The sequence below is a fragment of the Adiantum capillus-veneris genome, chromosome 5, assembly GCF_014529385.1.
Source record: "Adiantum capillus-veneris isolate H3 chromosome 5, ASM1452938v2, whole genome shotgun sequence".
Classification (NCBI taxonomy): Eukaryota; Viridiplantae; Streptophyta; class Polypodiopsida; order Polypodiales; family Pteridaceae; genus Adiantum; species Adiantum capillus-veneris.
In genome coordinates, this window is record NC_140935.1 from 26,623,250 (window position 1) to 26,639,734 (window position 16,485).

Genomic DNA, 16,485 nt, shown 5'->3' on the forward strand with positions numbered 1-16,485 from the left:
ATCTACAACACTATCTAATATTTCCTTCCATATTCATGTTGACATCACACAAGACCTAAATATCCAACATCGCCAACTGCAAACACACACAATACCAGCCATAAAAATATTGATCCAACCAAATGATATGTATTACAAGAGCATTCTACTGCTTAACACCCAACAAAGGCTAATATTCAATGATATTATACTGAAAAACCGTATATTCCTCATAGAACCAATCCACATTTTCCTGACTGGAGGTGTAGGCACAAGAAAAACTTTCACCCTTCTTTTGATTGTCCAAGGGCTTCTACGTTTCTATAACCGCAAATCACATTCCAGCCCAACAACTACAAAAGCTTTGCTAATGGCATACACGGGCAAGGCTTCTTTTAACATTGGTGGAACCACTATCCACTCGGCCCTCCACTTGCCACTACTCACATCATCTAACGCTTCCCTATCGCCTGAGAGGCTGAATGAGCTGCGGCTACTTTATTGAGACCTGCAATTAGCCGTTTTTTATGTAGTCTCCTTGATTGGAACCAGCATCTTTGCTATGGCAGACTCTCGCCTGCGCGCAATAAAAACCAACTACGACCTTCCATTAGATGGTGTTGATGTTGTCTTGTGCGGTGATCTTTGCCAAGCTAGTTCAGTACCCGACTCTTGGATTTTCTCTAGAAAACCTCAGTTGCTTGAAGCTATCTCACCCTCTTTTTGGCATGACCGCATAAAGTGCTATGAGTTAACGAGCACCATGAGACAAACTAATGAGACATTCATCAACATACTCAACACGATACACGTTTCAAAACACACTGACAAAGACATTTTGTTCCTCAATACGCATTACATACACACAGTACCTCATCCAGCCATGGTGTCCCATCTTCATTACGTGAAAAAAGATAAAGACCTACATGACCAACATATTTTCAACACTACCATAGGGACACTACTATTTATTGAAGCACAAGACACAAGGGCAAAAACTTGTAGCAAAACTATCCAAATACCAATAGATCCAAAATTGACAGCAGGTCTTCCCAAAAAACTTCACTTAAAACCGGGCCTAATTGTAGAAATTTGTGCTGGAAACATTAACATTCTAGATGGCCTAGTCAATGGAGCCAACGGTATATTCAAAGCAGTAACACAAAACTCCACGACACAAACCATCTGGATTTACTTTCAAACCACTAAAGTAGGCCAAAAAACTAGATATGAAAACCAACAACTATACATTACATCAATAGATAGACAATGGACACCGATCCACAAAATAACACGTGTGTTTCAAATAGGAAAAAACTTCCTAAACGCTATTACTAGAACACAATTCCCAAATCAACCTGCAACTGCTAGGACCATACACCGTGCACAAGGCTTGACACTAGACACCTTGGCTTTCGATCCAACCAGCATTCAATGTCGTGGTCTTGTGTACACTGCCCTCTCCGGCATAAGAGATCCCAACAACCTTTACCTCCTGATAGAATTAACTTCCACCCATATTAAAGTAAAGAAAACAGTTCTAGATGAGCTACACTTTCTCAAAACACATGCCACTTAGTAACTTTCACAGCTTGACTTCCACTCTTTGCCCGGCAATCACTTGATAATACAATCTCTTAACATTGTGTCCCTTAAGAAACACTACAAGAACCTTATTCATGATAATAACTTAATGGATTCCCGCATTCTTTGTCTCTAAGAAACAAAGCTACAACATGCTAACACAGTGGCCATATGCGGTTACACACACACTTAAACAACTCACCCCATGGGAGTATCCCTCTTCACATCAAAGAAAAACATACATCTACAATACCACAATATCATTTCCACGAATGAAATAGAATGCATTACAACACTCCTCATTAAACCACATGGTCCACCAATAACCCTGATAACATTATACCGCAGACCCTCAAGTCCATTTCCCTTTCTCCTACAAACATTAACCACATTACTCACACCTCACCTCCAACACACCCCTACCATTTTACTCAGTGACTTCAACATCAATGCTAAATACCAAACCCCTGAATACCTTGCTATTTCTAACCTTCTCTCCACACACAACATGACACAACATATAACCCACAGCACAACAATCTACAATTCAACGTTGGACCACATTTGGACTACAAATTCCTTCACTGACATAAGAACAGGCACTAACTTTTCATTTTGGTCAGACCACTCCATCATTTACTTACTACTTCCACTAAAATCCAAAAACACATTCCAATGCCCCCCTCTTCCTACTTTATGATAGCACCTTCACAAATCCTTCCATTGGTGGCAGGGCCTTGTGATTCCTCACCGTGTTATAAGAACCACTATGAAACTTATCAACTATGCTGTTTAATAGTAAAGAAAGAAGATGTGCAAGAGAAAAGGGTATTTTTACAAGTTTGCATGCTCTTACTATATTGTAGTTATCTATGAATGGCATATTGTTTTATATGATTCATATCTCAATGGTAGAGTTTAGCGCTCTACTCTTTTTTAGGCATGCACACCCTATGATCCTTTGTGAAACATCCAAATTCCAAATTCCACTAGCTTATTTGATTCATACATGTTATTGCAAAGCCAAAACCTTCCTCACACTATGTACATCTTGATCTCAATATAGTAGCTTTGATAAGCAACAAACACAAACTTTATCAACTTGCCACCATTTCTCCTTTGTGAATTTGTCTTTGCCACCATCTATTTGATGGATTGTACTCAACTTTTATGGCTATATGGACATGCACATCTTTGCTACTGAGGCGGTCCGGGGCGGGCAACAAGAGAGGCGACCTCTAAACACCCCTCAAGGCTCCCGTGCTGCTCAATTGGGGCTGGGGCAACCACAAGCACAACACAACAACAAACCCATAGCCAAACCCAAACAAGATAGGGGCACCACCTAGTTATGGTATGCGAACTAGGACGCAAGAGAGATTTTGGCACAACCAAGAAGATGCACCACACAACACACACAAGCAACCTCACACCAAGACACACATGAAATGGACCAGAGAGAGCTCTATAGAGCAAAGGGAAGAGAGAGAGGAAAGGATCTTGCGTAATACCTTATTTGTGACTTGCAAATGGAGATGGTTCGTTATGATGCTATCGTAGAACTTGTACAAAACTCACTCAATGCTTAGTGATTGCTAATCATTGCCAAAACACACACACACTGTCTTAGGGTGTGGGAGACCTCTCACCACAATACCCTCTTACAATGGACACAAAACTGGCAATGAAAAACACACTAAAACACTTTCTAAAATCAAGATCAACCGATAAAAACTCAAAATACACAAGTCACCTTGAATTCACCAAACCGTATTACACAAATGGAAGGAAGAAGATTTGAACGTCGAATCACGCCTTTGATGCACCAAACCTCGATTTATTGATGATGAAGGAGCATGTACAATAGTGGTTTTGAGATTTGTGGAACTCACGCTCTCTCACTTGCAATGTGTAGCTTGAAGGCTTCTCTCACACCAAGAGTGAAGCTCACAAGTGGTTGCTACACCTAAGTCTCTCCTCACGCATAGAGTGTTGGGGTGCTATGTGAGATGTTGGAGGTTGTTTTACAAGAAGGAGCGGGGTCTATTTATAGGTTGGAGACCCCTCATAAAGATTATTGGAAATCCTAATTTACAAGCTAACAAATCAGGATTATGATTTTTTTGAATATCAAAACATTGCGGGCCTTCTTTGTCTGCTTGAGTCATGGGTGTGGGCTCAAAAGAGAGCATTATTGATGGTAGATAAGGTGAAAGTAAGTAAGGAGAGAGAGAGAGAGAGAGAGAGAGAGAGAGAGAGAGAGAGAGAGAGTTACTTTGTACATGTCTTGAGGTGAGGTGTCTTTTATGGTTAGGTCAATGCTATTTTGTGTCAGTATGTTAGTCGTTAGTAATCACTAGAAAGTTAATGTTACATTTACAATGGGTAGAGTGAGTTGATTTGATGAAAGAAGAGGGGTGAATTAAAAGAGAATCATTGAGATGGTGAAGCTTTGAAGAAGCTTGAACTCACCCTTGTGTAGATTGTGGAAAAAATGACTGTTGGTCTTCTTCTTCTTCTTCGCTTCTTTACGCCGCCGCCACGGTTGATCACCACGATGAAAAGAGGATTTGTTGATGAAAAATCCTCAATTTGCAGAAGTTATCATGGTTAAGATGCTGAATTTTAGATATTTTTAGGAGAGGTAAATGAAATTGTAACATAGAAGCAATAGAGAGAGACATGGAGAGGGTGTATGTATGTAGAGGTTCATAAAAAAACTATAGGGATGAGAGAGAAGGGTAATGGTGAAGAGGGTGGGAGAAGCCATGGAAATTGCAGGTTTGAGTGAGGGAAGGAGAGGGAGGGATGTGTAAGAGTGAGTAGGTGTGTGGAAGGGTGAGAGAAAACTAAGGGCTACTTGTGAGAAAAGTGGGCAGACAGGGGTCCACTCAAAAAATCATAGCTCACCGCTGGTAGCTCCAAAAATCATGAAAAAATTTGAGGTGATTATTCAGAGCGTGGGCTACATTTTCTCTTTTGACCACCGTTCCAAATTCGGAGTGGAGATAGGTGCCAAAATTCTCACCAAAAAGCCTATTTTTTATGCCTGCAAAAGTCTTTTAGTGGCCCCCTCCTTTGTTGAATTTGTACAATGCATCCAAGAGTGAGCCCCTCCTTTGTCATATTATAATACAAAGCATTCAAGTTGCCCTTGACCCATGCATGGAGGAGGATTATTGGTGAAATAAGAAATATATACATGGTGGGACTAGTGTATGGACTATTCATGGACTTTAGCTCAATGAGCACATGGTGTTAGAATAATGAGTAAAAATAATAATAAAAATATGGAGGAGTTATGGATATGGAAAGATATTGGAATCATATGATATGGTCCCTCCTTGAATTATTTTGGGTGAAAGAGGAAAAGGTATGCAAGTAAATAATATAATAAAAGTAACCAATGAGTAGAAATCAATTTTTTGTTTTCACGAGGGTGAGGGTGAAAATGTGGGAGTGATTTGTATAAAGGAAAAATATGAGGTTAGAGTATGTACATATTGGCAAAAAATATAATTATGGTGTAAGAGGATGAAAGAAGGTGTACATAGGTTTAATAAAACACGCACCTAAGTAGAAATATTTAAATAAAATACCAAAATAATTATAAAAAATCCCTATATTTAGGCCATATATACAATGAAATATTTACACACAAAGAGGCCATAATATACTTTTATTTTTTTATTTTTTTTATTTTTTTGGCTCACCTAGCCCAGTGACTAGCTAGCTGAGGGTTTTTTAAGAAGATATGGGAAAAGCCCCCTAACTCACACACGCCTATGTACAGTGAAATGTTAGGGATAGCCATAGCGTTTGGGTGAATTTGGTAGGGTGGAGTAACTTAGTATGGAAATTATGGAGAGCCAAAAAACGGCTATCAATAGCCCTCCCCCCAGGATGATGGTATATTCATGTACCATCATAGAGCATCTTTTCCAAAGAGAGTGCTTCAGAGTCCTTGACGAGATCTTCATTGTTTGGCCCCTCAGAATTTTGGCTGGAGTTACACTCATGCTTCATGTAACAATACTTACATGAGACAGCGGCCTTTGGACAGATCTTTGGTAGATCCTTTGGTAGAAGGCGACTCAAATAGGGCTTCAAGCGATACCCGTTTACTTTCCTGGAGTGCTCTTTACCATTCAAGTCCATAAGCTGATAGTAACTAGAATTGAAAGCCTTCTTGACTATGTATGGCCCTTGCCATCTAGTTTCAAACTTGGCATCAAAACCATTTTCAAGTCGATTGTCATACCTTAGCACAAGCTCTCCTTCCTTGATGCCTTTGTCCTTCAGTTTCTTGTCGTGCGTTTCTTTCGCTTGTGTGGCTTTCCTCTTGTAGCACTCGTATGCTGCTTCTCTTTTCCACTCAAGCTCCACTAGCGTAAGAAGTCGATCCATCCATACCTCTTGATCATCTTGTGCTCCTTTGCCATGAAGTCGCATTGTTGGAATGTTGAGCTCGATAGGCTGCAAAGCCTCTTGACCATAGACCAAGTGAAATGGTGTGAACTCCGTGGCTTCCCTATATGTGGTTCGATATGCCCACAAGGCACCATCCAAGAAGTCATCCCATAATTTTGTCTTGTTTTGCACCATCTTTCTAATGATTCCTGCAATGACACCATTAGCCCTCTCTACCAAACCATTTGATTGAGGATAGTAGGGTGTGCTATGCCGATGTAGAATGTGAAGCTCATTACAAACTTCTGTGAGAAAGCCCTTCCGAAATCCTGGACCATTATCAGAAACGATCTCCAAAGGTGTGCCAAATCTGCAACAAATGTGAGTGTACACAAACTTGCTAACTGTCCTCTCATTAACTCTTGCCACACTTTGAGCTTCCACCCACCTAGTCATATAGTCTACAGCCACTAGAATGTAGAGTTTACCATTTTTTGTCCTAAGCAGAGGACCCATAGCATCAATGCCCCACTTTTCAAAGGGTCCATTTGCAAGAACTATTTGCCTCGGGCCATGCACCAACCTTCTATTTCCATTTATCTGACAATTGTGACAGCTTTTACACCAATGTTGAACGTCCACATGCAAGCTTGGCCAAACATACCCCGCAAGCAAAATCTTCTTCACAGTTGATTCTTGGGCAAAATGACCACCACATGCCTCTTCATGCAAACCTTTTAGAATGGCTGGAATTTCCTCGATAGTTGGTACTCTTCTGCACACTTGATCCTTCCCTTTTTGATAGAGGGAGCCTTCTAGGAAGAGATAGAAACTTGCCTTCTTCATAAGTCTCCTCTTCTGAGCCTTCGTGAAGTCTTGTGGAAACTCACCCTCCAAAATGTAGCCGATAATGGGAGCCAATGACTCCAATCCCTGGTATCTCGGTTGCTTGACAGCTGCTGCCACCATGATGACCTACACTTCTCTCTCAACACATGTAACTGCTTGTTGTGCAAGTAAATCGGCATCTTCATTTTGTTTCCTCGGAATATGATATAGTTGCACTTCTTCAAACTGATTAAACATCTTACGAATGGCATGAACTTTTGTCCTTAAGCTTTCATTCTTGCATGCCCAAATGCCTAAAATCTGTTTAACAATGAGAAGTGCATCTCCCTTTACCATGAGACGTTTTATCCCTTGGCCAATGCACATCTTCAAACCATGAAGTAGTGTGTCGTATTCTGCTTCATTGTTGCTAGTTGAACCTGGTAGATTGACCTTCTCTTTCATGACCACCTCTCCACTTGGGTTGAGCAACACTAGCCCTCCCCCTGCTTTCCCTGTGGCTCGTCGAAAAGCTCCATCAAAGAACAAGGTAAAAGCATTGGGAATACTTTTTGGTGGTGGCAATGGTAGGGTCTTTACTTGAGGCACCTTAATTTCCTTCTCATGTACCCTATAAGTGAGAATCCCTGCCAATTGTGCACGCACACTATCTTCTACCTTGAAAGAGTATTGAAACTCTTGCAACTCCATAATCCACTTTGAGATCCTAGTACTAAGATTCATTTGAGATGACACCCAAGGGAACAAATTTTCTGCAGTGAGAATTACAAAAGGTTTTGGTAGCAGGTAGGATCTAAACTTTCTCACCGCAAACATGAGAGAAAGCATCATGAGTTCTGCTTCTGTGTAGTCTCTCTCCAAAGCATTCATGACCCTACTAGCAAAGTAGATGGGTCGCATCCTTGTACTGTGGGGATCTTGTTGTAGCAACACAGCACCAATTGTTTCCCTTCCAACACTAGAGCTAACAAAGAATGTGTACTCCCAACAAGGAGGCATGAGTGTTGGTAGCTCTGACAAAATGACTTTAATGTTACAAAAATACTCTTCAAGCTCATCAGACCATGCAAATTCTACTTGTTGTGTCAACTTTTGCAAAGGATGAAGCAACTCCGAGGCTAAGTGAATGAAGTGTGACATATACTTCACCTTCTGAATAAAAGAGATAACCTCCTTAAGACTCTTCGGTGATGGGAGCTCAATAAGAGCCTTTGCTTTTGAAGGATCCACCTCAATGCCTTTATAGGAAACCTTGTGACCGAGCAAGATCACTTCATCCTCACCTATGTGGCACTTGTCGGGGTTGAGTTGACCTCCCATGTCGTAGAGCTTCTTTAAACCTTCTTCTACCCTTTGTAGATGCAATGATTTTGAGCTATAAATGCAGAAATCATCAATGAACACCCTAATTGACTTTCCAAAGAATGCTTGAAACACCATGTTCATGAAACGTTGGAATGTTGCAGGAGCATTTGTCAGACCAAATGGCATTTGTCAGACCATTTGTGGATGGATTCATTGGGAGAGAGCTTTAAGCTTCGCCATTTAGTGAGTACTTTGTCTTTGGCATCGGTGGCCAAAAACTGCTTCATAATGGAAGCTCTTAAAGCTTTCCATGTTCGTGGAGCTTCACCGTTGGCTCGTAAGCTAGACCACCATTGTCTGGCGGACTTTTGAAAGTGCATAGCTACATGGCGTAGCTTAGAGGACTCCGTGAAGCCCTCATCTCCAAACGCCGCATCGAATTGCTGGATAAAGGCCAAGACTTTGTCCGTAGCACCAAAGGTGCCACCATAAGTAAGGAAAGAGATGCTCTTCCCTCCCTCTTTGAATTTCTTCAGCTTGGACGACCTCTTTCATGCGGCATAGGATTTCCTATGGCCTCTTCTTTTTGATGGTTCAAAGGTTGCACCATCACTTTCTTCAGAAGGTGAAGAATTTGAAGAAGGTGGAGAAGAGGGTGACCTCTTTCTCGCCTTTTTCTTGTCTTGATCTTTGTCGTCTTCACCATCACTTTCATAAGAGGAAGAGGATGAAGAACATGGAGAAGAGGGTGTCCTCTTTCTCGCCTTTTTCTTCTCTTGCTTTTTATCATCCCTCTTTGAATTTTGGTGAGGAGAAGAATACGATGGTCTTCTCCACTTTGGTGGTGATGGAGAGCGTTTAGCCCGCCGTCTTCATGGAGCCATCTCCGCCGAGGTGGCGGGAGACTCGCTTCTTTCTCGTTCGTTCGGTGGAGGCTCTTGAGTTCTCCTTTGGGAAGGAGATGCATCGTCAAGAAGTAAATTCTTGAGCCATTCGTATGGATTCTCTTCTTCTTCCCGAATCGGAGAGAGACCTCTTTTGGTAGTCTCACAAGGAGGCTTCCTAGGTGTTCTCTCGTCATGGTGATGAGCTTGGAGAATCCTGTGAGCACGGAGCTGCCGTTGCACTTCACTTTGAAGAGATGGATTGCCCATGGCTTGTTGAAGCCTAGAAACAAGATAGTTAACAAGCATTGAAGCATCATTAGTAGCTTGCTCATGAGCAAAATCAAAGTTATCAACACTAATTTCACTCTCTTTACTATTGTCAGCCATTCTAACAACTTTTAGGTGTAAACTTTTTAGGTGTACTTTGGCACTTCAAGCCCTAGTTGCTACTCCTCTTTACCCCTTTAGAAAAAGCACTCAAGCTACTGTACCCGCGGCTCGAATACCATTAATTGCAAGGAATAGAAGAGAGGGTCTTTCAACACCAAAACAGTACCGGCTCCTATCAAGCTTCTAATAGCTCAATAGTGGTTAAGCCATAGGCAAGCCCCGTAGGACTCCACTATTAAGACCATAGCTCTCGACGGTGATGCCCCGTTAACTGCACAAAGGCAGGCGCACTGCGAGGCTGAAAAATCCCTATTCTACTTACTCACAGGCAATTAATAATACCAACCATTTGTAGCTAGCTTGAGGACCTCCCTTCTTGAGCAAGAAAAGAGAAACCTTGAGCTCTGATACCAATGTAACATTTAATGGCCTAATAACTTGTGTGTAGCAGAAATGAGCATGAACAGTGGGCATTTCATTAGAATAGATTCCTAATGAGAATTACAAGAGTGCTTGGGTGGAAAAAGCAACAAAAAGCATAACACCGAGTTAGATAGCATCGACAATACTTTCAAAAGAGAGAGAAATTAAGCTAATGACAACATTTGAGGACCGGATTTGCATGGATCCGGTCCCCCCTCCAAAAGGCTTTGTATTATGGTTTCTCCCATCAAGAGAGACATTGTACAATACAATTCTTTGTGTTCCTTCAAGACTAGCTAGTGCAATGAAGATGAAAGCTTCATGCACTAAGCAAAACACTTAGCAGACACAACTTGAATTATCCCCGTTCTCAGACCCCAAGACCTCACACACCTTCGAAGATGGTGAGAACTAGAAGGGTATGAGAGTAGATTGAGAGGAAGAAGGACTATCTTACGAGAAAGATGTACATCTCCTCACATAATCACTCATATTAGCATAGCTTAGCTTAGTAATTAGCTTGGTAGAGGAAATGAGCATGCATTGAAGCTTGGCTGTTGGTTGGATTTGCATCCACATGCCAAGAGCGTGTTGATGTAGGCTTCTATCTCACAAGCTTGGAGTAGGTGATGAGCTCTCCATTAAAGCTTGGGAAGAGATAGTCTTCTCTTTCTTCACACATGAGATTGTGTGAGTGTTTGTGCGATAATGCGTTGCAAAAATCAGCCCCCTCTCTCTCTTGGGCGAGCCCTCTTGCTATTTGCTCTTGCTGAGCCCTCATTGGCTCTCCCCAAGTCAAGCCAATCACAATTAAGCAGCATAAGTGATAGCCTTTTGACATGTGTCCCCCTTTCCCCTTTTGTGAGAGCTTTAGGTAATTAAATAATTAAACTAAACTCTCATTGGACCCCTTTGCCACCTAGCCAATAGGAATTAGGCAAGCCATTGGGCTCCTGAATGCTCATTGGACCCCTTGGGAGACTGTCCAATAGTCTTCTAGGAGACTTAATTCTCATTGGTTTCTTTTATTAAATGTTTTTAAATTAATTAAACTAGATTTACTCTAGCTTAATTCTCATTGGTCCACTTCAAGGGTCATTGAATAGAAACTGGGCACACCTTGTGGGCATCTGGCCTAGGGAGCTGACATGTGTCCCTCATTCCCTTTGTGTAAAGGGGGCCTGTGTGTGTGTGTGTGTGGCTTTCTCTCTCATCCCCTAGAAGAAGGGCTCGCCCCCTCCCATGTAGGGATATGTGTTGACTTTGGATAGCACACAAAGCATCCAATTCCCCCTAAGCTTTAACCCTTTGGACACAACCTTTGAATTTTGGAACCTTAGCATTTTGGAAGTCTTAATGGGCTGAACCTTAGGGTCTTTTTAGCCCATTGTTGCACATGGCTCTTTTGCAAATGGCCCCCCCTTTGGATCCCTATTTTCCCTCCTTTGGATCCCTACTGTGGCCGGTTTGCTAGCTTAACCGATATTCTAGCCTTTTGTCCCCTGGCACTTCCCCACATTAAATGATCAGTTTAATATGAGAAAATCATTTAGGAGAATTAGATATTGATTATTATGACAACATTGTAAGTGCACACTGATTTGTAAATTTAGGTGCCGATCGCATGGTCTACAATGCATGCGTGTCCGAACCACCATGCTCATATCCTTTCACTAAATATTATGATACTCCTATGCATTACACTGTGAGTGTAGACTGATTTGTAAATTTATGTGCCGATTGCATGGTCTATAATGCACGTGTGTCATGATCTGTTACCTCCACTTAACCACGCCCATGCATATAGTGCTCGGTGTTCTTTACGGCTTTCAAAATGTGAAGTAGAGCCACCCTTTACAAAAACAGAAGTAATCACCCTTCAAAATTGAAGGCAGAGTGAAATTTTATGGCCTTGCTAAAGAGTTTAAATAATATGAATATAGATATAGTACTAAGTATTATGACTTTTTTTAATTGGACTAAGAAGTCAAAACTAAAATTAAGTCTTTTTATTTTCTACCATCAGAGTACTATTTGCTACTTATCTTTTATTTTTACATTTACCTTTCATTTTTACATTTCAACCAAATGACTTGCTACTTACCCTTCATTTTTACATTTCAAACCAAATGTTTCTTAAGGTTCTTGAAATGAAGGAGAGAGTGACACATGGATGCCCTCTCCTTCCTTCAAAATTTTTAGCTCAATTATATATAGTAAAGATTACATGCACCAAAATCGAATCTACTCCGATGCATCATGATATGTTAGTTTTGATGTGTAAAAGAATGGGGACAATAAGGAGGGAGTTGCAAGAAAATGTTCCTTAAAAATCGATCGGTTTAGAGGAAATTTAGATGCTTTGTGAGAAAGCAATTTCCTTTTTTATTAAGCAGAAGATTTTCCATAAAGAGGTCTATGTTAGCATTGCATATGTGCATGAGACTACATCCAAAGATGCCTGGGTTTTGAGTATGTAAGCATTCTTTTTAGGTTATAAGGTTTTATTGAGTTTTTAGCAAGTTAAGATCAATTTTAAAAGTGGTCGGCAGCCACATCTCTCCCTTACTTTTCCACGCATCTCTCTCTCTCTCTCTCTCTCTCTCTCTCTCTCTCTCTCTCTCTCTCTCTCTCTCTCTCTCTCTAGCAGAGTACAAGCTATCTCTCTCCCTCCAAATTGGGCACCCCTCTTCTTGTCTTATTCTTGCCGGGAGGACCCCCCTATTCCTGCCGGCTTCCAACAGCTATAAAAGCAGATCCTCTCTCACTCTTAGGCACAAGAGAAACCCAATGTTGGTGACAAGAGAAACCTCACTCTGGGATCCTCTCTCTCTCTCTCTCTCTCTCTCTCTCTCTCTCTCTCTCTCTCTCTCTCTCTCTCTCTGTCACACAAGAAGAAGAAGAAGAAGAAGAAGAGGATTTTAACGTCGTAGGAAACTATCCCAAGAGACCTTAGACATCTATCTGACGAGGAGAGTTGAACTCAAGACTTGTTACTGAAGATGGAAATGGCATAAACAATCTACCACACTTGGGTGATAGAAAGGTTATACCATTTTCCTCTTTTTATTAGTGCGCATGCACACGCGCGCACACACACGAGAAGAACAGGATTTTAACATCGAAGGAAACTATCCCAAGAGACCTTAAAGATCTACCCGACAACGAGAGTTGAACTCAAGACTTGTTATTCAATAGGGAAATGGTATAACCAATCTACCACGCTTGGGTGAAACAAGGTTATACCATTTTCCTCTTTTTATTAGTGCGCACACACACATACATACCCACACACACACACACACACACACACCCACATACATACCCACACACACACACACACACACACCCAAGAAGAAGAGGCCTTTAACATCGTAAAAGACTATCCCAAGAGACCTTAAATATCTATCCAAGGAGGAGAGTTGAACTCAAGGCTTGTTATCAAGAGGGAAATTGCATAACCAATCTAACACACTTGGGTGATTGAAAGGTTATACCATTTTTCTCTTTTTATTAACGCACACACACACACACACACACTCGAGAAGAAGAGGATTTTAACATTGTAGGAAACTATACCAAGAGACCCTGAAGATCTATCTGACGAGGAGAGTTGAACTCAAGAATTGTTATTCAAGAGGGAAATGGCATATTCAATCTACCACACCAAGAGAAACCCAATGCTAGTGACAAGGAGGTGCGGATGCAAATTTCAACCGCAAAGAAGCGACCATTGGTGATGCCCATGGCTACCCCAAGTGTAATAGATGTCCCCAAGATCAAGTAGGCGAGTTTTATTGCAAAGAAGTGTCTGCAGAGAGTGTTTTTATCACGACAAGTTTTTTTTTTTTTTTTGCAGCCCATAAACATTGTAGATGGGGATGACTTATGAGAAGGAACTAGAGAACACACCTCTTCTGTGTGTAGGATTGGAAGAGAATTTTCTATGCGTAAAGATCTCTTCCTAGGAGTTTCTTTTTCGAGAACCGAGTTACGCTCCAAGTGTTGAGACTTCAAAGGTAACATTTTTCATGTTATATCTCTAAGTGTTTGTTTGCAACAGCACTTCCTCTTTGTGGGGAAGCAAGAGTAGAGGAAGGCATAAGCCTTTGCAAGTGAAAAACGTTATGAGGAATTGGAGCCAAATCAGCCCAATGCTTTCGTATCTTAAGTTTGGGAGTAGATCCACAGATCTAAGAGTGGTAGACTCTCGAGTAGGGATCAAGGAGTTGAGATTCCCAAGAAACAACTTTGCATCCACAAAAGTAGAGTTGATGTTAAGATCTCTGTGAGAAGAGGAATTTGGGAATAGAGTCGGAAAAGAGTTGCAGGGTTTCCATGCCCTAAGTCTGGAAGGTGAGATCCAGAGACGAGAACCTTGGTTCTCAAGGATTTTGAGTAAGGGCACTTGCTTCCTTGAAATAGGGATTTTGCCCTAGGAATAGCAAGCTAAGGCTTTTGAGTGCCATTGAGTCTATTTCTAGAACAAACGTGGTAATACGTTTGATTCAAGCGCTTGTATAGACTTCTCCTATCTGATGTAGCGAAATTGAAATGGTGAAGATCTAGAGTTTACACTTCCCCAAATCTTTTCTTCTTTCCTTGCATTAATGTGTGCTACTTAACAAGCAAGGGAATGGCTGAGAAGAGGCTCAATGGGCTTCCAAAGTACCATATCACATCAGGGAAGACAACGCTTTGCAGATCCACACATCCTTTGGTGATAAAATGGGCTGAAAATTGAAAACGTTGGGCTGATCTGTCAACCTGATTTGTAGGGAAAATGCTAGGGCTGATCCTTGCAAAAACACTGGAGCTGATGGTAGCACTAGCTCTCTCTATGCATTCTGCTAAAAACACTAAGGGCCATGCTCCTTTTATAGGAGAGGAGAATCCTTAAGAGTATTTTAGGACTTAGATAGGACAAAACTTGTATCAATTTTTATTTTAAAAAATCATACAATTGACTTGATCAGGGCTAAGTTTTGGGGTGAAATTATCGCACATCTGCCCACCCGAGAATCCAATTGACACAGCGAATGGCTTGTTGGATTCCTCTAACCAAACGCTTGTACAATCCATTTATGCAAGAGGGTTCCAAAATTGGAAAACTTAATTTAATGGACTCATCCGGACATGCAGGTCCTGCAAAAAATCTCACAAAATTAATCCTCCTAGGATTCTAGACACTCCTATCTAGGGTTAGGTGGAAAATTGGATGTCGAAGTTGATGAAGCATGTCCACGTGGCACATAGAGCCATGAGCATGTGACATCCTCTCCTGCTTAGATGAGGTACAGGTACTGAGCTGCATGGCCTCCTTCTATGAGGCTAGCAAATCTAGATAGTCGATGAAAAATTCCTCGTCCACCCAAGCAGCTTCATGTGTCCCTCGATCCTTGAACTTCAAGAAGTATTACCTTGTTTGCTTCTTTGTTCCATGCTTAAATTGATGCAAAAGGATCTGTTTCGGCTCCATAACTTCGGCTTCATCAAAACATTATGCATTGTCCAAAAAGGTGGTAAACGTAATTGCATGGAAACATCATTTACCTTTTTGACAATCGGAACGGACCATACATACAAAATGAGAGTCCAGGACACCTCTTACCAACTTGCTTGAGATGTCGCTTCATGATTCTTAAAAACACCTAGTCGCCTTCCTTGAATGAAACATCGTGTTGATGCTTATTAGCATACCTAGAATAGGGCTCTTGAGCCAAAGCTTAACACTCTCGAGTACCCCTTATAGCTTTGACTAACACAATTAGCATCATTAAATTTAGAAATGGACCTAGTCAACAAAGATTGAAAAGGTCGGCCAAACACTACCTCAGATGGAGAACAACTGATTGTTGTAGTAGAGAACAAATCATTTAGGATAGTTTAAACTAACAGCAAATATTATTTCAACTTAAAGATTGTTTATCATGAACATATGCTTTGAGAACATCAAATTCCAATTGGTTGTATAGTTTAGTTTGCCCATCAGATTGGGGATTAAATGTAGAAGAAAAATTTAATTGAGTGCCAAAAGTTTCAAACAAAGCACACCAAAAATGTGATGTGAACTTTTTATCATGATCCAACACAATTTGGGTAGACCACACATGGATACCAATGCTTTATGAACAATCGTGCAACATTCTGTGTAGTAACATTGGCCTTGCAAGGATTAACATGCAAAACTGCTCTGATACCAATGTCAGATGCAACAAAATTGAAATGGTGAAGTGCTAGACTTTACACTTGCACAAATATTTACTTCTTTCCTTGTGTTAATGTGTGTTACTTAGGACAAGGGATGGTTCCTTTTATTTCCCTGAAGAGAGGGAATGATAGACAAAGAGAGGTAGAGATGTGGAGCGGAAGAAATGTTAGAGTTTAGACATCTCTCTTGATTCGTTTATTCGGTCCCAGTTTCTCCAAGGGAGAGGTGCTAAGGAGTGAGGGATGTTTTTTGGTTGTGCCCGGACAATGTAGGGTAGGTCTCTCATGTCAGGTTGTGCTTAGTCACGTCTAGTTCAGGTTTTGGCTCAATGTCCAGGCTATGTATGTTCCTGCAGCCCTAGGTTTCTTTTTTCCCATTTGCTTTCTCCCTTCCCATACCCACTTTTTGGCAGTACTCCCTACGAGGGATTTTCTTTCTCTATCTTGG